The sequence below is a fragment of the Arachis ipaensis genome, chromosome B6 (genome assembly GCF_059453495.1).
Source record: "Arachis ipaensis isolate K30076 ecotype BB chromosome B6, ASM5945349v1, whole genome shotgun sequence".
In the NCBI taxonomy this organism is placed as follows: Eukaryota; Viridiplantae; Streptophyta; class Magnoliopsida; order Fabales; family Fabaceae; genus Arachis; species Arachis ipaensis.
The window spans coordinates 97,787,491-97,803,279 of NC_142441.1; the positions used below are offsets into that span (position 1 = coordinate 97,787,491).

The 15,789-nt window shown below is 29.4% G+C and overlaps 1 pseudogene; it reads left to right on the forward strand.

Moving 5' to 3' along the window:
* The first annotated feature begins 9,212 nt into the window (after positions 1-9,212).
* LOC148561904 (uncharacterized) lies at positions 9,213-9,749 on the forward strand (annotated as a pseudogene).
* Positions 9,750-15,789: the final 6,040 nt, after the last annotated feature.

Genomic DNA, 15,789 nt, shown 5'->3' on the forward strand with positions numbered 1-15,789 from the left:
TGTCTGGACCTTTATTCACATACTTGAACAAATATTTGATAGTATTTGACTTGTTGCAGTACTCTACATTAACATGTGCTTGATAAGACATCAGCAGCTATGCATTGTATGGAATCACACTCCTATTATCCATATAGACACTCTTCTTCCAGTAACAACTCCAGTGTCTCATCTTTTATATGATGGGTATCCACCATCATTAATAATTGTGGTGCTACTGAATATTTTGGGATAATATTTGGTGCAATACCCATGTTTCATGCAGAAAAATTTTGAGAAAGCTCTACCACATGGTCCATAAATTATATATGTAGATAGCTCTAAACAATTTTGGGTACTGAACAGGATCGGGCAACTCTAATGATATTAACCAGTCAATTTGAGTTGTCGTTGTTATCTTGTGGTCTCAACTCAAGCATAAAAGAATGTGAGCATGTGACAGACCTCTTTTTTAAAATTTCACTGTGTACCTCCCTTATAACAAAAAAGACAAAATAATAATATGTTATAAAGAAACTATTATTTTATATATGTACTTTAATAAATTAAGGGTGAATAATAAAAAATCAATAATATGTTAAAAGTAAAAAAATATTTTGTCACTTGACGATTCTGAAAGTCTGTGCACATCGATATGTATACTGATGATGTGTAGTCTTGAAGTTACTCAAATTGTCGCCAACACCAAAATATGTGATTTGATACGCCATTTCTTCTCTTAGCAAGTTCATGAATTGAGACATAAGAGCCTTCTTAACTGATGCATGTATTTTTTCTCCATAGAATTGATAAACAAAAATCAAAGAACAGTTAAAATAAGGTAAATAAACACATTTGAAATATCAATAATATAAATTTAATATTATTTAAAAATGGTAGAAAACTCACGTCTTTATCGAGCAAAACTATCTCAATTGAGTATGGCAATAGATAATTTCTGTAACTCGATAGTGTCCATAACCTTATTAGTCGTACATGTATACACAAATTATCAGTTATAGGATTGATCTCAGCAATTTTGTGAACATGAACCGCCATTGTTAAAATGAGTAATTAATTGTATGGTGTTATGCATCTCTAATTCGTACTTTTATAGTTGACTCATAGCTAGAATTTTCTGAAACCTAATTGACTTTAATTTGAATTTAAAATAAAAATCTTAACAACGAACTAAAAATGATATAATGCAAACAAATTTATTATTGTTACACAAAAACTAATTAAATAATTATTAATTATTATCGTTATTACGTGAAAACTAATCCACACTTAGTTATAAATCACAATAATTACGTGAACATTAGCTTAGGAATAAATTTGAATTAAAATAAATTAAAATTAATTTTTTTAAATTTAATTTATGAGTAAATAACTTAAAATTAAAAAGTAACAACTTAAATAAATAATAATACAAAATTATGATCGTTACATAAAAACTAATTAAATAATTATTAATTATTATCATTATTACGTAAAAATTAATCCGCACTTAGTTATAAATCATAATAATTACGTGAACTTATTAGCTTAGGAATAAATTTGAATTAAAATAAATTTAAATTAAGTTTTTTAAAGATTTTAATTTATGAACCAATAATTTTAAAATTAAAAAATAACAACTTAAGAAAATAATAATAATTTATGATTTAAAAGAGTAATCTGCAAATAACTTAAAAATTTAAAAAATAACAACCTAAACAAAATAACTTAAGCAAATAACTTATATTTAAAAAGTAATAACTTAAGCAAATAATAATTTATAATTTATAGATAAAATTTTAAAAATTTCTAGTGACAACACCTAAACAAATAACTTAAAATTTACAAAATAAGCAAATAATAATTTATAATTTATAAATATAATTCTGAAAATTTCTAATGATTACAGCTAAGCAAATAAATTTCTAAACTCAACATATGAGCTCCACGTCAGCATAAAAGCTCCCTATTTATATTACTATAAATAAATTAAAATTTAAAAAATAACCACCTAAGCAAAGTAACTTAAAATTTAAAAAATAACAAGCTAAGCAAAACAACCTAAGCAAATAGTTTAAATTTAAAAATTAACAACCTAAGTAAATAGTAATTTATAATCTATAAATAAAATTTTTAAATTTTTTAGTGACAACATCTAAGCAAATAACTTACAATTTAAAAAGTAACAATCTAAGCAAATAACTTAAAATTTAAAAAGTAACAACCTAAGCGAGTAATAATTTATAAATATAATTCTAAAAATTTCTAGTGATAACACATGAATAAATAAATTCTTAAACTCAACGTATGAGTGTCACGTCAGCATAAGAGTTCTCCATTTGTATAAGAACTCCCCATTTATATTACTATAAAGATAAAGACAAAAATAGATTAAAGATAACAATTTATAATTGACAAATATAAAACTTTTTTTTTGACCTTGTGAATAGGAATGTTAAATTTGTTAAACTAATGCAAGATATCAGTAGCAAATTAACACAATAAAATGGTTAGATTAGGAATGATTTTATTTAAAAAGTATTTAAAAATTTAAAATATAATAACTTAAGCAAATAATTTATAATTTATAAATAATTTTTTAAATTAGTTCAGTAATATTAAAAATTAAATATCTAATAATCTAAGAAATTATATTTAAAAATTTTAAAAATAACAACCAAAGCAAATAATAATTTATGATTTATAAATAAAGTTTTAAAAATTTATAGTGACGACACCTAAGCAAATAATTAGTTCAACAAAAACTAAATACCTAACAAACTATATAAGAAAGCGTATTTAAAAATTTAAAAAGTAACAACCTAAATAAATAATAAGTTATTTATAAATAAAGTTTTCAAAATTTATAATCATGGCACGCCGGCACCTAAGCAAATAATTAGTATATAAATAAAGTTTTAAAAATTTTTAGTGACGACATCTAAGCAAATAATTAGTTCAACAATATTAAAAACTAAATACCTAACAACCTAAGAAAGCGTGTTTAAAAATTTAAAAAGTAACAACCTAAATAAATAATAAATTATAATTTATAAATAATCAGCAAAAAGTCTCCCCATTTATATTACTATAAAAATAAAGATAAAAATTAAAGTTTTCAATAGAGTTTGTGTGGACAAATTTTTTCAAAAAAAATTATTGATTTTTTTTAAATATTTAAAAAAATAATAATTCAGTATTTAAATATCTTATGTAAAAATATTTTTTATTTATTAATTATATTTTAATATAACAATATAAAAGATTTTATTTATTACGTTAAAATATTTTTTTAATAAATGAGAATTGTATCTTTTAAATAAAGATAATTTTATTTTTTAAAATGTTTAGTTTTAATTAAAAAAATTTAACCACCCTAAAATTTGGAAAAAGATTTTTCTTTTCTTTCTAATTAATGGCATCCAGCATAGAAATAATTGTATTAAGTAATAAGTATTTTAATTTTTTAACTTAAAGTATTATGTTCCAACTTAAAAATAAAAGTAAATATATTTTTTGTCTCTACACTTTTAAAAAGTTGAAAAAAAACTTTTAACATTTAATTTATTTTAATTTATCTCTAACATTTTAAATATGTTTCAATTATATCTTTAAGGATTAATATCGTTAACATAAATGCTAGCGTGACGATTTGTATTGACTTGTCATATATGCTAATGCAGGATTGCTAAATTATATAACTCAGAGTATAATTGAAACATATAAAAATATCAGAAATAATTTTAAAAATAAACGTTAAAAATAAAATTAAAATAAAATACAAACGTAAGAGATAAAAATAAAATATATTGTTTATTTTTTTATTAAATAAAAAGTCCTATTTATAATATTTTAAAACATATATTTTTTTTTGAGATTCACTTCAATACAATGATATTTTTTGTTAAAAATAAAATTTATAGTAAATACTATATTTTTTCTTAGAAAATTATAAAAGATATTTTAATATAGATCATTTTTATTATATAAAAATAACTTGAATATCTCTAAAAATATTTTTATATAAATTTTTAAAAAGAATATGTAGTCTATACAATAGTGTTTATTTTTAGTAAAATATGTGATTATATTCAAATGACGAGTTTGAATAAAAGTAATATATTTTAATAGTATTATAAATATGATTTTTATTTAGAAATTATCGAATAATATATTTTATTTTGTCACCAATGTTTATATTTAATTTCAATTTTACTTTTGATGTTTCTATATATTTCACTTATTCTCTTGAATTATGATGTAATAATCATATGTTGACGTATCACTAACATAATAACATATCAATTGCCATGTTAACATCGTTAATCCTTAATGATATAATTGAAACATATTTAAAAAAATTAAAATTAAAATTAAAACTAAAACTAATTAAATATTAGTGGCGTTCTTAAAATATTTAGAGTTTGTTTGGAAAGTATTTGAGTGTAAAAAAAAATTTTATTTTCTTTAAGAAAAGAATTTACTACTAGAAAATTAGTTATTACAGACGAATATTTCTGACGAATTTTATCCCAAGAAAATACAGACAGAATTTTAGAAGAATTTTTTGTCGAAAAACAAAAAAAATGAATTAGCATAAATTACAGACGGAAAAGAGAATCCGTCGATAATTCTGTCGGAAAAATTAATTTTTTTTCGTGGGAAATGGTTACAGACGAAAAATTCGTCTGTAATTAAATGAAAAAAAATGCTGCGTTTTATTAAATTATTACAGACGAAAAATCCATCTGTAAGTTAAAATTTTTCGTCGGAAATAATAAGCTAAACCTACCATTGCCCGAGCTCCATTCAAAGCACACAAATCAAACGAGATAAACATAGCATTCCTCACCCTTCTTCTCCGTCAACGAGCTACTTCTCTTCTCCTTTCCTCACCCACAGCGCCACCGCCAGCCACCCTAACCGCCGCAGGTACCTTCTCCTTCTTCTCCTCTTTTTTAAACACTGAACCAGTAGAACACAGCCCCTGTCTCTCTCGTTCTTTCTCGTTCGTAGAACAAAGCAAGCTCAAACTCTACCATTGCCGCGCCCCTCTCCCTTCTTTGATCCCCCTCAGTTCTGGGTACATCCATCATCTCTTCTAGCGCTACAGCCATCATCTCCTCCAGTCAATGCCGCGGCTACCTTCGCACAAGCCCTAGCTCCGTGGCGACCAAAATCGGTTCCACCGTCAGCCACGGATCCACCTCTCTCTTTCCCTCTGTTCGAACCGTAGAGACCTGGGCATCCTTCTTTCCCTCTGTCCTGTTTTGATTGTCTCTGCTTCCAGGTTTTGGTTTCAAAATTTTTTTAATTTCTGTTGAGTTCAATTAATTTTGTTTAGTTAGTTTGATTTTAGTTAGATTTATTTTCTGATTAGTGGATTTTTAGGTTGTCAAAATAGGATTAGATTAGGTTTTGATTCTGAATAGCTGAGAAATGTTTAGATTGTTAATATGGATTGCTGAACATTGCTGAACATTATTAATATCAGCTTGACGAATGTTGTCTAGAATAGAAATTTAATTCAGTTAATGGCTTCTTCTCTGATAATGCTTCTTCTCGGTAGTTTTGCATTTGGAGTATTAGCAGAATTGTGTTTCTGCTTATCTATTCAATCTATTTTGTTTAATTTATAGATAGATAGTTATTATGAGTTCTCTGTTGTTCATGAGATATGTTAAATTGAGCAATAAAAAAAATAAAATGGAATAATAGGTAAAATTCCTTTGCGTTATGATTTTAGTTTGTAGATTTGTTCCATAATTGATATTTTTGCTTGAACAACATTTTGTATTGCAGAAAATTCTCTATTGTTCATACTATTTTTGCATTTATTATATCTTTTTACCTGCTCATGAGATCAGATATTAAGTTACTCAACTTCGCTTCATCGGATGCTGCATTTGGTAAGAACATCTGTATTTTGATCTCGCCTTCATCATCTACTGGTTGGATTGCCAATGTTGTAAAATCTGAAATTGTGATTGATGATGCTGAGAACTGATGTTGAGGTATTGAAGAAGATCGTTGAATTCTTGAAGTTGTAATTTCTATATCCATATGATGTAATTTTGGTTAATCTATAATTTTTATTGATCCTTCTTGGTGCTGTGGTGGTTGTGATTGAGATCTGAAATTTGATTCTTCTTCTAATTCTTCTCTGCTAAGTTGTTCAATTTTTATTTTGTGCTTAATTTCTTCTTCTTCCTCTTTTCTTTCATGAATTTTATAAAAAATAGGAGGAGGTGAGCATTTACAAGCCTTGCTGGTTGGTGAAACATGACCGTTCAAGATCCTTCTCTCATTAAGGTCCCCCATAGTCATTAATTGAAGCTTAAAAACAAGAAGGTAAACAAAAACAACCCTCCTACCCCCAAAACACACACACACACATCATGACTCATGAATATTATTGATCAATTTACTGAAATTATTGTTTTGATAGGAATGAGTTTCAGATAAGTTTGGGAATTTTGCTAAGAGAAAGTTGTTTGACCACCAACAGCCTTGTCTTTGACCATTCTTCTACACTTCTCATTTTCCTTTGCTAGTTCACCAAAATCAGATAATCATCAGAGTCTTGCTCAACAAAATCCTGGACTCCTAGTTCTAGTTAAACACTTTAACAGACTCATCCATGCACTCAGTCCAGTGATTCGCTTAATTGTTCATTTTTTGAATTATTTGTTTGTCTCGTTATAATGTCAGTATTTCGGTTGCATTTTTGCTCATTTTAAAAGTACATATATTTTTATTGTAATACAGGGGCGCATTCTTACTGTTGCTGGGGTGACTATAGCTATATGCTCTGCACCTTTTATTGGCCTTTTAAATTTAGTTGCTCTAGCTGTTTGGCCGGACTGGCTGATTGTTGCCACTTGTGAAACATTAAGAAAGGTTATTCTCTACAACTTTGAAGTATTTTTCATTACTTTAAGAGCAGAAATAAGAGTTGGAAATGCTTTGTTTCTTAAATTCATCTTGATATCTTGCAACGAAATACATAACTGCAACCTGTTACTCTATGAGCAGCACATTGTTGATTAACTGTCATCTTAAGATTATGTGAATTTTCTGTTCATACTTTATATGATAAACGTACAAAAAGTTTGGAGATGTCCCTCTTCCGACAAAGAAGTTTTGGTTTAAGGAGTGGAAGGTAAAAGTGTTGGATTGAATAGAATTATTTTGGATTGAAATATAGTAGGTGATTAGTTGATAGTTGATAGTTGATTGTTATTTGGATTTATAGAACAAGTGATAAACTATTTTAAATTTGGCTTAACACAGGCCATAGTTTTCAATAGCAGCACCAATTTCTATTTGTAGCAATTTATAATGTTGTTTCTATTTATGATTCAATCACAACAATTTTATCCTTTGATAATTTATTGTACTGTGCTATTCTGAGTGAAAACGTATGGTTGTTGATTAGAGGTTATTGAATCATCTTTCTCTATATTGTAGACGCTTAAGATTTGGTTATAATGCAGCTTGGAATATTAGCTCGAGATGTTCAGTTTAGCTTATATTTTATGTTGGTTTAAAGGATAGTCTCTATAAAATTATGAGCTTGTGTATGTGCCGTGGTAGATTTTCCTGCTTCATGTTCCATTTTACTTTTCTCTATAAAATTATGAGCTTGTGTATGAGCTTGTGTATGAGTTGGTGTTTATGGTCCATGTTGTAATAGCTTAATATTAATATTGTGAAAGATCCCATTTTTGAAGGTTCTCCTACCCTTACTAACTATGGTGAAGTTAGACAGAGTTTGGCAATTGGGCAGGACATACAAAGTAGAAAATTTGTATTTGTATTTTGTGTGGGTTACCAAATACAGCCTTAGATAATAGGAACAAAATTAAGATTAAGAGTTCTATTTTGTGTAAATAACTACATATGGGGATTGGAGACTACTACAGATAATCAGTATACCAAACTTGTGACCCTGCTCTATGGCATTTCTCTTTTTTTTTTCATTAATGACTACTGTGACCTCTGCATGTTCTCCTACCCTTAGAGACTTAACTTGTCTTTAATCATATCCAAAATTTGCAGATTTATTTTATTGGGTATGTGTAGAGCCACTTTCTTATTGATGATGATGATGATGATGATGAGATTTTTTGGAGGACTTTCAAGTATAGGACAAGTAAGCAATTTAGCCACATGATGTCAGATATCCGTGACAGTGTGGATACAACCCACGAATGGCTAATTGCTGCTTACAAAAAGGTGTTGGAAAGGTACTGGAAAACAGATGAGAAATGGAAAAATATAAGGAAAAAGCAAGGGAGAATCAAGAGTCACTCTTAGGTGGTTCTGTCCATTGCGGTGGTTCTATTCCATTGAGCTCAACAATAGAGAGGATGATAACATAATTTAAGTGGTTTTAGATCTTATTTAATAGACATCTGTTTATGTAATTTTTTTTTTATTTTGTGTTTTATGTCGAACAGAAGAAGCAGTTGGGCCATACACCAACACGAGGAGGTCTTCAAAGAAATCCACACACTTAAAAGTGACAAGTCTAAATGGGTGGACAAGCGCTCTCAAGACACTCATGTGAGATGTAGCATAAATGTTAGATTAATATACATGCTACCACTTGAATATTTATATACACACATGCATGTATGTATATATTCAACTAGGAATGCTTAATTAAGACACTACCATGCATTAGTAGTACAGGGATTTAATTAATTAATGGACTCTGTGTTAACTAGTCATTATCCAAAGGACTTGTTACTGTCCCAACTAGATTCGTCTTTAAATCTTGTATAGTCAAAACATGCTGCTGTCTAAACTCATCTGTGTATCGCCCTTATAAGGTAATGTTTAGTAAAGGGCTCTTTTCCTTACCCCCTCTTTTTTCCAGCATTATATGCTACCAATAAATTTCATCTTTAACTGCTTATCCCCTTCATCAGTTACTACTACCTTATTCACAAAGAAATATATAGTTATACATGCATTAATAGCACTTTGTTACTTAGTAATTAGTTACCCCAATAGTGTACACCGTTTTCTTTCTTTCTAAGCCCATGATGTCACCTAAATTAGAATATTCCTCTCCGAGCCATTTTGTAATCACATTCATACAAAATACAAAATATATTGTTTGAAACTTGATTTATATAATTGATATAATCATTGTGCAACAGGAGAAGTTTATAAAAAAGTTGGCAGAAGTTCAGGCCCAACATGCCGAGGGTCAAGCACAGGGAATGGAGCTACCACCAATTGATGAAGACTTGATTTAGGAGGAAGTGTGTGGTGGGCAAAAGAAGAATTGAGTTTACGTAAAAGGGTAATTCTTTTCTAGCTCTATCATGTCTGGAACCACTTCTGCCAATTCTGTATCTGGAAGAGCACCTAGAAATCAAAATTCTGTTCCTGATTTGCGAGAACAGATTCATAATCTCAATGAAGAGCTTTTTCAGCGTGTTACTCAACAAACAGATGAGCGTATTAGTAAGTTGTTAGATACATGCTTGACTCCTTTGGAAAAGACTCAAAAGAAGTTAAAAAGGTTGGAACGGGCAATTAAAAAGGCCAAGAAGGAAAAGCTGAAACAGAAGAGATGGAACGAGGCTTATGTTAGCTATTATGAGAAGGTTAGAGCATCAAGTAGTTCTAGTGCAGTTCCACTACCACCGCCACCGCCGCCACCCTCAATCTCTTTGGATGAGGACTATGATGATGATGAGGATGAAGATGACACTGAAGACTATAGCTGATAGTTTTAGTATGGTTGAACAATATACTAGGAATTATAGTTGATAATCAATACACTTTGTTTATGTTTTGAATTATATTGACTTGCTTGTTTATAGTACTTTTCTTTTAGTTTGATAATACGATGAATTTGTTTATTTTTTGAATACAAATTAGATAAAAATTTGTATTAAATTTATATTTATTTTGTATGAAAACAAGTTTATTTTGTAATTAGAAAAATCTAAAAAAAAATTCTATTTTACTTTACTGACGGATTTATAGACAGATTTTCTGTCTGTATTCGGAGTATTAGATGATTTTCCAAGGTTTAAATTACAGACGGAAAATCTGTTGCCAATTACCGACGGATCCGTCTGTAATTACAGACGAAAAATCCGTCTACGAAAAACTTCGTCAGAAAATCTGCTTGTAATTACCGACAGAAAATCCGTCAGAAAGTTCAACGTTTCAGGGAAATGGATGAAGAATTTACAAAGGAAAAATCCGTCGGTAACTGGTAAAAATCCGTTAGTAATTTTCCGACGGAAAAAAATCCGTCGGTAAATAATTTCCAACGAGGCTTTTATAGAGGGACAAAATCCGTCGATAATTTCGTCAGTAACCAAAAATCCGTCTATAATAAAGACTAAATCTATCTGTAAATCTGTCTGTATTAATCCATTTTCTAGTTGTGATTCATTTTTATTTGAAATTCAATTCCATGGTTTGGAATGGTTTTGAATATACTAAGGTAGTGTTTGAAAGAGAGATTGAGACTGAGAGACTGAGACTGAAATAAGTCTCAGTATTGTGTTTGGTGTAAAGTAGGAGACAGAGACTGAAATAAGAATGAAGTTCTAATTTAATTTGCATAAAGGATAAAGTTGGAATTAATTAATTGAAATGGGATATTTTAGGTATAAAATGTTATTAAAGTTTTAGTTTTCGTCCTAAAAAATTTTAGTTCTCTGTATCTCTATTTTTTGGAGGTACTGAAATACTAAAATTTTAATACCAGTCTCTGAGCCAACAAACATTATATAATAGAATAGAATTCAATTCTTTAGTTTGGAATAACTCTTACATGAATTAAATTTTCTTCTTTTACAATTTTGTTCTTAACAAAATTATTTTATTAAATATTCACTTATTTAAATAGGGATATTTTTTATATTTGACATGTTAAGTTAAATTGATATGAAAATTGATTTCAAAATCAGATCCCTTTCGATCTGATTTGTAAATGAGAAAAAAGCTAAAAGTGAGTGTCAGACTATATTAGGATTAATTAGCATTTATTAGAATTATTTAGTATATCTGAATATTTATTATAGAATATTACGTCTTTATTATTACAATTCTCTTAGCACCTATAAATATCCTTTTATATTATATCATTCCAGACAACTTAAATACATTCAATAATACATAAATTTTTTCTTCAGTTTAGTCTCTTATTTCTAACATGGTATTAGAGGCATGGTATCTTCCTTGAGGAGGATAGGTTATTTTTTTTCTGGTGAAATCACCATATTTTTCATATTTTTCTTCCGTGCCTTTTTTTCCTTCTCTTTTGTCAATGCTTTGATGCCTTTTCACCTAACCAATTAGTTCATTCACTACTTACTTATTCTCATAGAGAAACCATATATTTTTCGTCACCTTCCGATAATTTGCCATATCTTTACACTTTGTCTCTTTTTCAGCAGTTTTTTGGCCGTTCGTCATCTTTTCATCAGTTTTTCGACAGTTGGCCACTCTTCTGGCAATGTGTTTCCTTGTGGTAGTTCTGTCTGCGTTTTCTTGTGTCAGTTTCGTCTGTACTTCCTTCTGGCAATTCCGTCTGCGCTTCCTTCAGACAGCGACAGTTTCGTCTGCGCTTCCTTCTGGGAGTTCCATCTGCATCCGTTCTATCAGTTTATGCTTTCTTTTTTTATTTCGTTGTTTTAAATAAGTTTCAAACTCAAGTTGTCACTTGAGTTTGAGGGGGGATGTCAAAATATATTATGATCAATTAGGGTTCATTAGAATTATTTAGTATATTTGAATATTTATGATAAAATATTACGTCTTTATTATTACGATTCTTTTAACACCTATAAATATCTTTTTTTATATTGTATCATTTTAGATAACTTAAATAATACACTCAATAATACACAAATTCTTTATCCAATTTAGTCTCTTATTTCTAACCGTGAGAATTGAAATTCTCAAAAGAGTTTAAATGATTTCTTTCTACTTGTTTTAAAACAAGAAAAAAAAATTCTAATTTTTGAATGAATTCTAATTCATAAGTTTTTAAACAAACTATTAAAAAACGTTCAAAACAAAAAGTATAAAAAAGGTTTTTTGCTGAAATGCATCTATTCTTTTCATAAAATTTCAACCCAATAAGTTCAGAAAATCTCATAAATGGGTGGAAAGAGTCTCTCAAACAGGGAATGAAACAAACAAGCTCCACGAGGGGGGTAACAATTTCACTCACAAAAGGGAATTTCGACGCAACCAAAATAATAATAACATATATTAAACCATGATGTCGCACGTTTTGCCACTCATAACACAAGGGGCGTTTGGGGCTATAAGGCCCCATCTCTCATCCAAAAATTTGTTTCCAGTTTCGTTCTTCTAAATCAGGCAATAAAATGAGTGCTTTCCCCTTCATTATGATCTTGGTTTCGCCTATAATTACTATCAATGATTCAAAACGCTCATTAGCCTTATAGTCACAGGATAAATGGTAAGAAAGTTGGGTCGTTTTGGATATCCCGGGAGTGGAAATTTTCATTAAAAGTAACACTAGATTCTCATAGTCATAAGGAACTTTGTACTAAAAAGAAGTTTTGCTTTAACATAATAATAATAATGCCATAACACCATCCACATTTCTTTTCTCGCTGGCCCTTTATGTAGAATCCTTTCAATGATTTTTTTCACCTTCCCTTTGTTAAATAAAGACACACTCATATTCCTCAAAACATATAATAAAGAAGAATAATTCTATTCGGCAAAGGTATCATCATCAGCTAATTTGTCCTGCCAACATAATCCGCAAATTAAAAAAAAAAAAATCAATTAATCCTTTTGTTGACAGTGTAATAAAGTTTTCAAAAAATCATATAAAAAATCTTACATGAACATAAAAAAAATCTACCATCAAAATAGTCATTATATTTTTATATATAAAATATATGTATAGTTTTATTTATTTTAATATATATTTTATGTTTAAATATATATTACATGTTAATAGTTAATTTTATTATTTTTTGATAATTAACGGGACAAAAGCCCAAAGTCATTATATAAAAATTACTCTAAAAATAAGAGACATCTATGACATCAAAAAAAAAAAAAATTTAAGATGAAATAGTTAATTTTATTATACATATAATATAGTTACTTTATTTTTAAGTTAAATTATACATGTATTTAAATAGCCAAATAAAAATTATATCTCACTTTTTCGGAATGTTATTAAATTTTTTTTATAATTTTTTTTCATTCATTCTTCAGGTATTCTTTATTTTTTATTCATTATCATTTCAATAAATTACATAAAAAAAGATCTCAATCAAACAAAAGTAAAAATAACAGGGTATTCAAAAATTCCTTGAAATTCATTCTTATGAGAATTTTTTGTGTTTGAAACAACAATAATTAAATTAGTTTAGATGAAATTCAATTCAATTTTATTATTTTCTCTCAAAATTAATTCTAATTCAAATATGTTTAATTTAGAATTCTATTTCATTAGGATTTCACTTAAAACTTAAAATGTCTTTATAATCTAATTATTTCTTCTTAATTTTTCTCACTTATTTTCTCTCAATGCTTCTCACTTTTTAACACACATTTTTTCTTTTTTCACCATTTTCATTCTCTTCCCTTTCATTTTCTTTAACCCACTTAATATAATATATACCTATTTTTTTTAAGATCTACTATATAGATCTAAAAAAATATCCATACATATAGATTTTATATATTTAACTTAAACTAATGACACCAAGCGTTTGCCAATGTGTCTAAAAATTTTAAGTGAAGTTGTGTCAATCATGACACTAACAAAATATGGCATAATTTTATTCTATTTTAATAATATAAATTAGTTGTTGTAATTTACCGTTAATAACTAATTTTTTTTTACTTGTTATCTTATTAGACCACTTGTAAAATCCGGTTAATTAATGACTAATTAATCCATAAATAAAAATTTATTCTAAAAAGTCAAAAATATAATTTTTATGGCTTAATATGATAGAGGAGATTAAAACGAGAATTTTGATACAAATTTTAAAGAAATCGGCCCAAAATTGGATCGAACGGGCCAAATCAGACCAACCAGACCCATATTGGGCCTTTGACCCAACTAAACTAAACCTAAAACCCTTCTTTCAGCACTCTCTCTCCTCCCTTAAACCCCAAACACGTTGGGCAGCCATGGAAGGGGAGAAAACTCTTCCAAAAACATAAACTCTCACTTGATCTTTAAACCACCATAACTTTTGATCCGGAGCTCCGATTGTCACACCATTTGCGGCCACGCGTTCACCACGACGAGCTCTACAAAACCCACTACTTTGTTCTTGAAGTAAGCCACGATTTTAGTTCAGTTCTTCAGCCTTTAAATTCGAATTTAATGGGAAAAAGTGTTGAGATTTTGGACTCTTTGATGTTATACGATCCAACTAACTTGAAGGAGAAGAGTAACCTTATCTCCTTGATCCTTGGGTGTGGTAAGACTCTCAACCCTAGTGGAATTTGTTAGTTTATAATGTTGGGTATTGAGTTGTTGTATTTGAATATGATAATTGTGGCTTAGGTAGTGTGTATGTGAATATTGAAGCTTGATTGAGATTTTGGAAAGCTTGAAAAAAAGGTTTTGGTGTGCTAAAAATCTGTTCTTGAAGGTGTTGAAGCTTTGAGAGCTTGTGAAAAAAGTGATTTGGAGGTGTTTCGGGTTAAGCGGAAAAGCGGCTAAGGTATGGTCTCGGTTTCCTATATCTAAAATATAATGTGGTGTGAAAACTTAGGCTAGAGGCCCTAAGATAAGATTTGAATGGTTAATGTTGTTGAATGGTTGAGATAAATTATGTGGTTATGTATGTGATTAATGGATATTGATGTTTTAATAGGGTGATACATGAGAGATATGCATGTTTTGATATATGCTTAATGATTGATTGAGGTTGAATTGTGGGTGAAGCCATATTGATGGTGAGAGTGATGTTGATTGTGTGTATTGATAGTTGGTTGGAAATGGTATTGTTGGAAATTGGGATGAGAAAATATGTATAATATGATATTGTGTTTGAAGTTGAGTTACTTGGTTGAGATTGGTTAAAATGATGGATTGGTGGGTTATGATTTGATAAAAATGCTAATGTATGAGTTAAGGAGGCTTGAGGTTGATTTTTGGTATGTTTTGGTTGATTTTAAAAAGGGTTGGAATTGGTTTATTTTGAAAATGACACTTTGTGGTTTTGTATGAAAATGGCACTTTGTGGTTTTGTATGAAAATGTAGTTTTTGGGCATATTTTGACGGAGCATAACTTGGACTCCAGATCCCCGATTTGTGCCAAACTTGTTTAGAAATAAAATTGGATCCGGGATGTTTATACCATTCAAAGAACGGGTGAAAAACGATTTGAAACGGAGAAGTTATGCCCGTCAAAAGATTGGAGTTTGCAATTGTTAATTCTGTAGCATTTTAACTTAGTAAAATTTTTGGCTGAACGCACTCCCACGCGTATGCGTGGCCGACGCGCACACGTCATTTTCAAATGTTCACTACCCACGCCTGCGCCTGGCCGACGCGTACACGTCGATGAGCTAAATCAATTGCGCAGCCAAAATTCTCGAGAGTTGTGCGGGAGTTGTGCTGGTTTTGTGCGTGGGGCACAAAACGCACCCACGCGTATGCATAGCTGACGCGCAGGCGTCACTTGGCTTTTCTCCCATCCACGCGTGCGCGTAGGGGACGTGTACGCGTTACTGTATCTTGCTGCCTTCCACGCGTGCGCGTGGGCGACGCGCATGCGTGACCCTATTTTCATCCCAAAGTTGATTTTTGAGTT